The sequence below is a fragment of the Miscanthus floridulus genome, chromosome 4, assembly GCF_019320115.1.
Source record: "Miscanthus floridulus cultivar M001 chromosome 4, ASM1932011v1, whole genome shotgun sequence".
In the NCBI taxonomy this organism is placed as follows: Eukaryota; Viridiplantae; Streptophyta; class Magnoliopsida; order Poales; family Poaceae; genus Miscanthus; species Miscanthus floridulus.
Window position 1 is genome coordinate 105237211 of NC_089583.1, and position 10859 is coordinate 105248069.

At 46.2% G+C, this 10859-nt stretch overlaps 2 pseudogenes; one reads left to right on the forward strand and one right to left on the reverse strand.

The window, feature by feature from the left end:
* On the forward strand, positions 1 to 2538 carry LOC136552447 (cytochrome P450 716A1-like; annotated as a pseudogene).
* Positions 2539 to 3722: 1184 nt separating this feature from the next.
* LOC136550221 (TORTIFOLIA1-like protein 1) lies at positions 3723 to 10859 on the reverse strand (annotated as a pseudogene).

Genomic DNA, 10859 nt, shown 5'->3' on the forward strand with positions numbered 1-10859 from the left:
GACTACTCTGCGAGACGAATTTTGTAAGCCTAATTAGTCTATGATTTGATAACGTGTGCTACAGTAACATATGTGCTAGTGACGGATTAATTAGGCTTAATAAATTCGTCTCACGGACTATAATTTATTTTATTATTAATATCCGAACACTCTCATGTGACACATCTAAACTCTAGTCCCTGGTTTTAAACACCACCTTATCTTATCTGTTGTCTTGCTAGGCGGAATCTATGCGTGCATTTGCATGATTGCATCAGCTGCCAACAAATGCTAGATTTCGTTGGCGAATGATTGTGTAGTTCTCTTTTCTTTTTCTTTGAATCGGTGAACACCATCTCTTCTCTCTAGGATGTCCCTATTATTACGTTTTCAGCATGTGCGAGATGTTTGCCACGCTGATTCCAACCGATCGAGGCAAACATCCCCTGACTTCAAGAAGAGCTTTTCATGCCTGGACGTGCCTTCCCCTTACCTGTCAAATTGGGTGCGTTCAAATTAGGCCTCTCTCGGCGGTATCGTCTAGCTATTAAAAAAATCACGACGCAGCACGTTAGGTGAAGATGCCGCTCTGTCCGCTTCGCCTTCCCGGCAGCTCGTCGATCGCAGCAGCATACGTCACGTCTACACGGCGCCACGATATATGGCGCTTGCACCCTATCTGTACCTCTGCTACTAAGTACCTAGTAGTAACCTAACGACTAGCTAGCCAACAAGCTCTAGCTAGCGCACAACAATGGTGTCCTCGGTGGCCGTTGCGCTCCTAGTCGCCTTCCTCACGCCGGTCGTCGTTTACTTGTTCACAAGGCCCCCCAACAAGAAGCCGTTGCCGCCCAACCTGCCCCCAGGCTCACTGGGCCTGCCGATGATCGGGCAGAGCCTGGGCCTGCTGCGCGCGATGCGGAGCAACACCGGCGAGCGGTGGCTGCGTGACCGTGTCAACCGGTATGGCCCCGTTTCGAAGCTGTCGCTGTTCGGCGCCCCGACGGTGTTCGTGACGGGCCCCGCCGCGAACAAGCTCGTGTTCGCGAGCGACGCGCTGGCGCCGAAGCAGCCCCGGTGCCTGCCGCTCATCCTGGGCCGCCGCAACATCCTCGAGCTCGTCGGCGACGACTACCGCCGCGTCCGCGGCGCCATGATGCAGTTCCTCAAGCCCGACATGCTGCGGCGGTACGTGGGCACGATCGACGACGAGGTGGCGCGGCACCTGGACGCACGGTGGGCGGGGCGCCGCACCGTCGCCGTGCTACCGCTGATGAAGCTGCTCACGTTCGACATCATCGCGACGCTGCTCTTCGGCCTGGAGCGCGGTGCCGTCAGGGAGCGGCTCGCCGCAGCGTTCGCCGACATGCTGGAGGGGATGTGGTCCGTTCCGCTGGACCTGCCCTTCACGACGTTCCGCAAGAGCCTCAGGGCGAGCGCGCGGGCGCGGCGGGTGCTCGAGGCGACGCTCGCGGAGAAGAGGGCCAGGCTGGAGCGCGGCGAGGCGTCGCCCGCGGACGACCTCGTGAGCTGCCTCGCCAGCCTGCGCGCCGAGGACGGCGGCGGCGGCGGGGGGCGAGCGGCTGCTGACGGACGTGGAGATCGTGGATAACGCCATGGTCGTCCTCGTCGCCGGCCACGACACCTCGTCCGTGCTCATGACCTTCATGATCCGCCACCTCGCGGGTGATCCCGCAACCCTCGCCGCCATGGTTCAAGGTAATCGTCAAGAAAGAACCCACAGCTATCTATTCTATGGCCTATAATAAACAAATCAAATGCTCGTGACCATGGATGGATGTCTCGTGCATGCAGAGCACGACGAGATCGCCAAGAACAAAACCGACGGCGAGGCACTGACATGGGAGGACCTGCACGGCATGAGGTTCACATGGCGCGTGGCCCTGGAGACGCTGCGGATGATCCCTCCCGTCTTCGGCAGCTTCCGGCGGGCGCTGGAGGACATCGAGTTCGACGGCTACTGCATCCCCAAGGGGTGGCAGGTGTTCTGGGCGTCCAGCATGACGCACATGGACCCCGGCATCTTCCCGGACCCGGACAAGTTCCAGCCGTCCCGGTTCGAGAGCCAGGCGCCGCCCTACTCGTTCGTGGCGTTCGGCGGCGGGCAGAGGCTGTGCGCCGGGATCGAGTTCGCCAGGGTGGAGACGCTGGTGACCATGCACCACCTGCTGAGGCGCTTCAGGTGGAGGCTCTGCTGCGAGGACAAGGACAACACATTCGTCAGGGACCCCATGCCGTCGCCGCTGAACGGGCTACCCATCGTGCTCGAGAGCAGAGACATGGCTTCTCCAAGCGAGAGCGCGTGCAGACTTTGAACGTGTGGAGCCTCAGTACTTTGATCCCAACCAAGATGTTCATGGTTCACCTCACATGTGTATATAGGTCCCAAAATACCTTAGAATGTCGGGTCGGTTTTTGTTAAAACGTACTAAAAAAAACTCTGGTTTTACTGGAAGCAAGCTTTTCTTTAGTTTTGCATCAAAAAAGGTTTTGACGAAGAACTTTGCTATTAATCTGTTGACAGATTTATTCGTGCTAAATCTGTCAGATTTATGTGCATTGGATTACGGTTTAAGATTTGTGTTCCCATTGAATTTACACTTTAAGATACATGTTCCCATTGTGCTAAATCTGTTTGTGCGTTATTGGATTTTTGTTCTGGATACCCGTTAAGTGATTTTTTGTTTAGTTTTGTGGAATTTGATAGATTTGTTGATACATCTATCTGTCAGATTTTGTGACGAACTGATAAGTTAAAAAAACCAACAGTTTTGGCTGCACAAATCTGTAACAGATGGATAAACAGTCCCTTTGATGAAACATGTATCGGTGGATCTGCACAAATAGGCTTCTCGACCTCTATGGCTCCGTTCACGTGCCTTTAAATTGGACTTGATCCGCTTCTTTTTTCATCCAGAATACTGTTTTTCTCTTACAAATTTCTCCGGATTTATCCAGATTTCTTCAGAATTCCTCCCGTCCCACCACCCTGATAACGCCAATGACATCGCTGTCGCCTCACCTCCATACCCATGCGTCCACACCATCACTGACGGGAGACACCTTGCTTCTCTCTCCCTCGAAGCCAGCAGCGACAAAAGCATCTCCGCTGGAATCGAACCGCGCCGTTGCTAACCTCGCCAAAAAAAATTCCTTGTTTTACAAATTTCGAATAGGGCATACCAACACCGCAAGTTGCAGTCATGAACGGGCCCCAACACCACCATACAAAGTGCATAACAATGCTCAGAAACAAATTCACCTGCCCCGTAGATTTCACGAGTCACGACTCACAGCTGGCGGCATGCATACTTCTACAGAAAGAGTCCATGCTTTGGGAGATACCTGACCTCAAAATCAGTTCAGTGTTAAGGCCTCCATCATATGGGCAGTATGCAGGGCCCTGCTATATGTAAGTGCCTGAAATTTTGCATCTAATCAAGCAATGATTCTCGTTCATTGGATCTAAATCAGATGACTTTGGAGCTTGTTCTTCCTTCGTTTGTTTCCTTTAGTTGTCAGCTGCATTTGGTTTTGAGTTTTCAGGCGCCTGCACTATAGGAAGCGTGGGGCAATATATCCAAATGCGTAGCATCTGCTTCTACATACAAGTGTTGCCTGAGACAGTTTATTTTAGCCAATAAAAATATAATGCTACTCGTTTTGAATTCTATGTATAACTAATGGTCTAATGCACCATAATGAAACCACAGACCACCATGAGGTGAGAAGGTTTTACAATATAACTGGAGAATCAAACTATGAATTATGAAAGACTTTCAATGAAGGTGAGACAATATCAACATCATATTTCCCTATACAACCAATCCATTTCAACACAGTGCCACTTCCACTACACCCAATATAATATCCCTAATACTAATAGCAACAGGCCAGACAAGAACAAGAGGAACAAACAAATGAAATTGACCCATATGTCGACAATCAATGTAACCCTAATTGATAAGTTGCTGAAGGTCGATGCGCCAGGATGAAGCTAGCTGCTTCATTATCTGCATGGGTGTCGCACCCTCCCAGTCATCAGGCAGCTCAATCGCTGTAGCATCATGAAGTCCCAGTAAGAGGTCCTGCTTTGCATCTAGAGGTATTCCGAGATAATCAGCCGTTTTCCATTACCAGATCAGTTAACTGCAACACATTGACATATCTTTTGGTGAGATTTCCAGTTCAGAGTTAAGCTTTCAGCTCAGAAATGAAAACCAGACAATGCCAGACATTTGAGTACAAGAAAGGAAATAATATGTGCCAGGGCTTATCTTTGCAAACTGTTATTTGTCTAACATACTCTAATGTTTCGTGTTTATAGATTAGATACAACCATCTATCCAGCTTAATCAACCATGTCAGGGCATACATAGATTATAGTAATGCATTGGTTTCACCTGTGAATTGAAACAGCTGGATTAGTTCAACCTACACAAGCATGCAAGCGCATACCTGCTGTCCAGGTGGAAACCATAATTATCATTGGGCAAACAAAGGAGAACATAAAAACAAGTTTCACCAAATAAGAACCCATCTGTTCGACAAAGAAAGCATCAAATATCCATCACATACTTCACTACAGTTTCCCCTTCAACCTTGAGCAATCCAGTAAAACTGATGGGCCTTCATTCTAGACCAAATGAAAAGCCAGGATTCTGTTTGAGGGCAGAAGGACCAAAAGTCAATCAATAACAGTTCAATGCTCTATCCAAATGAATTTTTACCAAGATATGTCTCTAATGCTTCAATACTTTAATTCACCAGCTTAAATCAACAAAATAATTCGCCCTATCTGCCATTGCTTGGCTCTCTCATTCTCTCAAAAAAGGAGCCATTATTTCAAAACATAACTGTTCAAAATGATTTCTCTTCATAGCTTGTTAGTCAGCCATGTCGTTGAACTTCTACTGTTTGGAGCGTTTATCGCAACAATAATGTTTGTGCAGCTGTTTCTGCATTCTTGTGTAGTTTGTGTGAATCTATCTATATATTATATTTTTATAAACCCCACTATATATCTTATATTTTTAAACCCCACTAGAAGTTCTATCTTAACATGCAAGCTATCCACATCATTCTCACTAACTATCCACATCATCTCTCGCTAATGCAAGTCAGCCCACTAACTTTCAACCTAATGCAAGCCATCCACATCACCTCCACTAAATGTAATTGTTATCAATACATAAGAAATATACATATTGTTATTTGTTTTGTTGTTCCACCATCTTATAGTTTGATCTAATTCTTTTATTTTTTTATTGCCATGCCCAATTTGATAAGAATCGATACAAGAACATGTAGATCTAACTCATGCATGCAACGATTTTATTTTTAAGAAAATCCCACAGCAACGCGCGGGGCATGCTTCTAGTTAATGTAATATGCACAGACGGGTGCTTTGGCTGAAGGATGCTGAACATTTTGTCCTAACAGTAATGCTAATCGACTGGAGGTAATCACTGGAATCCCAAACATTACTTGTCAGACATGCCATTCTCCTAATACTAAATTGGATTTACTATCAAAGCACCAGTGACAAAAGGTACTTAAGTAAATGCACACTAAATTGCCACACCATAGTCTTACGATGAAAGTGAATCGTTAATTAATTCAGCCCAGTTCCGAGGAGTATAATGGTTGAAAGTTCAAATTTTCATGATATAATTCATCAATGATAACATCAATACATTCCTGCAAAGGAATATAGTGGATTACCTGCTGAAGCCAGTTTAATGCTACGTCATAGAAGCTTTCTTCCATGAGAAACTGCCCACTGCATGTAGGACTTCATTTGCAACCTCATTTGAAAGTTGATCAACAACTGGTCCAGTTTGCTCCATCAACTTTACAAGTAATTCAGCATCACCAGTTGAAAGAATCTCAGCATAAGCAGAGTCCATATCATCAAGATGAACAGCATCCATCGTGCGAGTCCAGGCCTCCCAAAGTGGGCCTCTTTCATCCCCTTGGTTGTCATCATTCAAAGCTTCTCCATCCAGTTCAGGAATAGCAACTCTTGCAGCGGCTCTTGAATTTCCATTATCTTCACCGGCCACTCTAATAGCTTCCAGTGTTGCCTCATCTTTTGAGGCCCGCCATGCACTTCGGGCAGAAGGACCCTCACCAAACCTAAAGGGTCCCTGCCCTTTGTCCCAACCTCTCCGAGGACCCGCTTGATCATTACTCCGTTCATTTCTTGCCATCCTATTGTCAGATGAAACAGAATCTAATCCTATCCTCACATTCATACCGCTTCTTGATCCAGAATAAGCATACGAGTCCCATGGTTCAGAATCTGGTCTCCAAGATGGGTTTTTCGTACCAGAAGCCATACCATCTGCAGAGAAATACCTTTCTGCAAATCCCATCCGTCCATCACCACTCCTTCCAAATTTTGAATTAGAATATTCATGGAAACCATTGTATTTAGATGATCTGCCAGGAGATGAATCAAAGCCCAGCGCTGGACCACCACCTCTCCTGCCTGACGAGAGTGATATTTCCCTAGCCATTTCCTCAACAACTCTCTCAAGACCACGTACTCTGTTCTCCAAAGTAACCATGCTGTCATGAGATCCTCCCATGAAATCCTGAAAGTTGAAAAACAAGCGATGTTCAGTAGTTGGCCAACAATATGTCTAGTAAGTTAAGTTCAAATTTGTCCACAATCAGCATGCAATCATACACCTCTCAGCTGCTTTAGTCTCATTTGCAATGTACATAAAAAAGTTGAGTATACCTGAAGGAAGCAGGAAGCTACAACACTATGAATCATGCAACAAATTAATCAAGTGAAGTACCACATCAGGTGGCACAAAGCAGTCAACTTTCTTTCCAAATATGTAGAAAGTTATTTTAAAATAACAAATAAACTAGGTAGCAGAGCTCCACGAGCTGAGTAAGAGTAAGCCTAAGGCTTGGGCAACCTCAAGTTCAAGCTTGAGAGCCTGAGGTCAGCTCTATAGAAGCATGAATAAGCTCAAGCTCAGCTCAATAAGGACAGAAGCTTGTATTATTGCATGTTTTTCAGTTAATTACACATTAGAGTACTCTTGAACTCAATAAGGCTCCAGAACTCTATGGATGCACGTACATATATCTTATAAGCTCAATGCTCACTAGGATAATAAAACTATTGTAATTTTGTTGCTTGATGGTAATGAAATTCTGTTTTGACCGTAGTGGAAAAAAAATGCTCACTAGGATAGGCATACATTAATATGCCATACGCCCATACGTATATCTTCAGGCCTAATTTGGCCAACCTCAAGAGAGCTCAACAAAGCCCAAGATCAATATCAATAAGTATTTGATCCCAAGGAAGACTTAATTAAAATCTCATCTTAATTGGGCAGGCTCAAGCCTAGATAAATGCTGTCGGGCCCAAGCTTTCAGTATTTGGCATAAATGTAAAGCTTGCTCACTTGTGCTGTTGTGTAGTGAGATAACTCTAGCCTCTGTATGATGGCTAAGGGAAAAAAAAACTGACATCAAAAGGTGGTCAATGCTGACAACAACATAGCTTCATGACAAGAGTTATAATTTCACCTACATAGTTCAATGAGTTGAGAAAAGTCTTATTTGCAGAGTCTTATAGTTAGCGCTCCTGGCATTAGTTCCTCGTCACCAATCAGGAAGTCAAATTGTGATATCCATTTGTTTCTTTTTTTCGTAGCAGCAAACAGGAAATGGAACTTCAAACATTAAAGAAATAACGACAAACTAACCTGCAACATGTTCATGAGACTAGTTTGCTGTCTCTCCAAGTGTGACAATTGCCTCTGTATTGCTAACCAATTTGTTTTATTATTTATGAACGGGCCTTCTCCAGGAATGTTCATGGTTGCAGCAGTGGAATCTTTTGTACTGGGTTCACCCCTATCTTCAACATCAGCTGTCCTAGCTTTTGTATCTTTGTTTCTATTTCCCCTTTGGCCAGCCCATTTATCCCGAATATTTTGAAAATTAGAGCTAGCACGCATTTGAGTTAGATTTGCTTCATCTTCAGCTGATCCATTGCTGTCAGCTGGACCAACAGGATCATCATCTTCTTCTGTTTCACCTTCGCTTCGTAAGTGGGATTGAGAGTCTTGCGAGGGACTACAACCTCAACTGCCAAGTCATCTGTTTTCCTTGTCTCAAGCTTTTGGAAAAACTCAGGGTTCAGTTCCCTGTCAGTTAATGTTGGTCTTTTCTTCAAAAACCGCTGCCTTTTCAGCTATGCTACTGCCCTTCACATTGTTACTACTAGGTGAATCCGGAGAGGAATCATCGAAGGATTCTGATTTTCCACCTCTTTGCATTGACCTTCTTAGTCCAGTTTCCCTTCACCATCAGCTAGATCCTTATTTCTACCATCTGCTGCATGGAAATTGTTCTACATTAAGTATGGAATAGTAAAACCCCAACAATATAGTAGAATTGGTAACAAACAAACATTACCATTTGCATCTTCTCCAGTCAACTTTTTCCACAACTGTACTGCATCAATCATGCTATCTCTGACAGGCCTTACCTGTGAGAAGAATATGATGACTATGAGTCTATGACATATGAATACAAAAGTATGTATATTGTGGTCATCTGAAAGGTTTCATGAGCAGCAAGAGGGCCTCAAACATAGATGGAGCGCAAAGAATTCTAGGTTACCTTATCAAAACGGCAAGCTTCGAGAGCAGCAATGGTTGGAGCTGTTCCATCACCTATCAAGTGACCGGAATGGGTAGCAAAGACACATAATGTATCAGCAGCTGCTTTTCTAGTAGCCCAATCGCTGTTCTCAAGGCAGTCACGGATACTTTGCAGAGTCTGCTGCATATTCTGGGAACTGATTGCTCCCACCTGAAACGTGAGATATGAACTGATACTCAAATTATGAAGCCCAATAACCATGGTGATAAGCACAACGAACCAATAATAGCATTGATGGAAATATTGTCATGATAAAACTACATAACGCTCCTGAATCATGATAATACTACCTAAATCTCCTGTAGGTTTAGCACTGAAATCTTATATGAATATAACCGACAAAACTCAAAGAGGTGAGCGGGAACCTTATTACCTTAACCTTACACTCATGATCCATGTTATCGTAATAGATGAATCGTGTAGAAGTAATAATAAAACAAAAGCCTACAGTCCAACCTACCAAGCTACATGCTACTGTAAATCAAAAGTCTAAAAAACATTTAGAAAATATTTGAAACACTCAAACACGCTCCAATACTGTAAATCAAAAGACTAATGCACAACCACCATCCAATAGATAGACAAAATGATTGTCTTCTACTATCTCAGATAATACATGAAATAAAACAGGAAAAAACATTTCAATTGAAACTCTAGTATATACCAGCCATATCTCTCTGTCTCATAATCCATGGTGAAACTATATGTATTGAGAGAGAGGGAGAGAGAACGTCATTACAAGGTCAATTAAGCTCTTATTTATGGACCTCAAAAAATCACAACAATATTGATATTTTCCATTCTGCATCAAGTCAAACAGAAACAATAAACCCAGGCACTTTGTTCTCCGGGAAGACATCAAGCATTGAACTTCCACATTCACTCTATCAGGAATCACATTGTGATCACAGTTCTTATGCTTTACAATCCTATCTCCATTTGCCATTCTCAGTAATGATTCAACAGCAGTTTGAAAACTTACAAGTGCCACCCCTATACTTTTCTGTGAGATACACAAGCCACAGTACCACAAAGCAGGAGTGAACCCGCTCGTCGCTCGAAGCCCTAACCTGAGTAGAGGATAACATTCATAGCCCCACACTGCAAGTAATCTAGGAGTACCAAACAGCAAATTCTTGACCTGCTCCCTGCAGACCAAAACCTTACCTGTATTTTTCATACCTAATAAAGTTATCAGGAAATGCACAGGCCACAACCAAAATAATATTATGATTCAAACTAAGAACATAAGACTTCAAAATAATCCCTGCCCCAGTCTAGGATAAAATTCCTGCCTAAAATACGACATGACCAATAATTAACAAGGCCTTCTAATATCTGGTGTTCCTTGAGTAAAATCATGGAACAAAAGGCACGCACAGCAAAATTTAGAAAGGGAGCACCCACCTGCGCCAAACTTCCCATGACGCCGAGCAATGACGCCTTGGCTTGCACGCCCTGCCCACCGAGCAACTTCCAAATCCTAGGACCGAGCTTCCCAAACATGCCGATGGCACCGGGCCCAGGCCCCGCCCCTTCCACCGCCTTGGCCAAGCATGCAGCCGCCCCACCCTGCACCGCTTTGCTCTGCTCCCCCATCACCTCGAACAGCGGCTTCACGAACAGCGTCACGGTCGCATTGCCCGCCTCGGCAACGCCGGAAGCGGACAGAGGGCGGAGGTACACTGCCGCAAGCTGGCCCGCGACGTCTCGGCACGCGTCGCGGACGGAGGTGTCGGACGCCGGGTCCTTGAGCCGCCGCGCGAGGTGAGCGAGCACCTTGTGGAGGTGCGGCGCGGCGGCGTCCAGGTGCGACGCGCAGAGCGTGGCGAGGAGGCGCAGCGACTCGCGCCTCGCCGGTGAGGCAAGCCCCGGGGAGTCGGATGCCAGCGCGTTGAGCAGCATGGGCACGGCGTCGGTCGACGGCGGCGCGCGGATGATGCGTTCCAGCTCCTCGACGGCGATGTGATGCGTGTCGCGGTCCGAGAGCTTGGCGAGCGCGGCGAGCACGCGCGACTTGAGCTCCACCATCGCCGCGTTCTTCGACGGCGCCGCGGCAACGGCGGCCGACGACGGCGGCGGAGGCGCCGCCCCACCGCCAGCCGACGCGGCGTGGAGCCGGGGTTCGGCGGCGGCGGCGGCGGCGGCTGGGGTGGGCG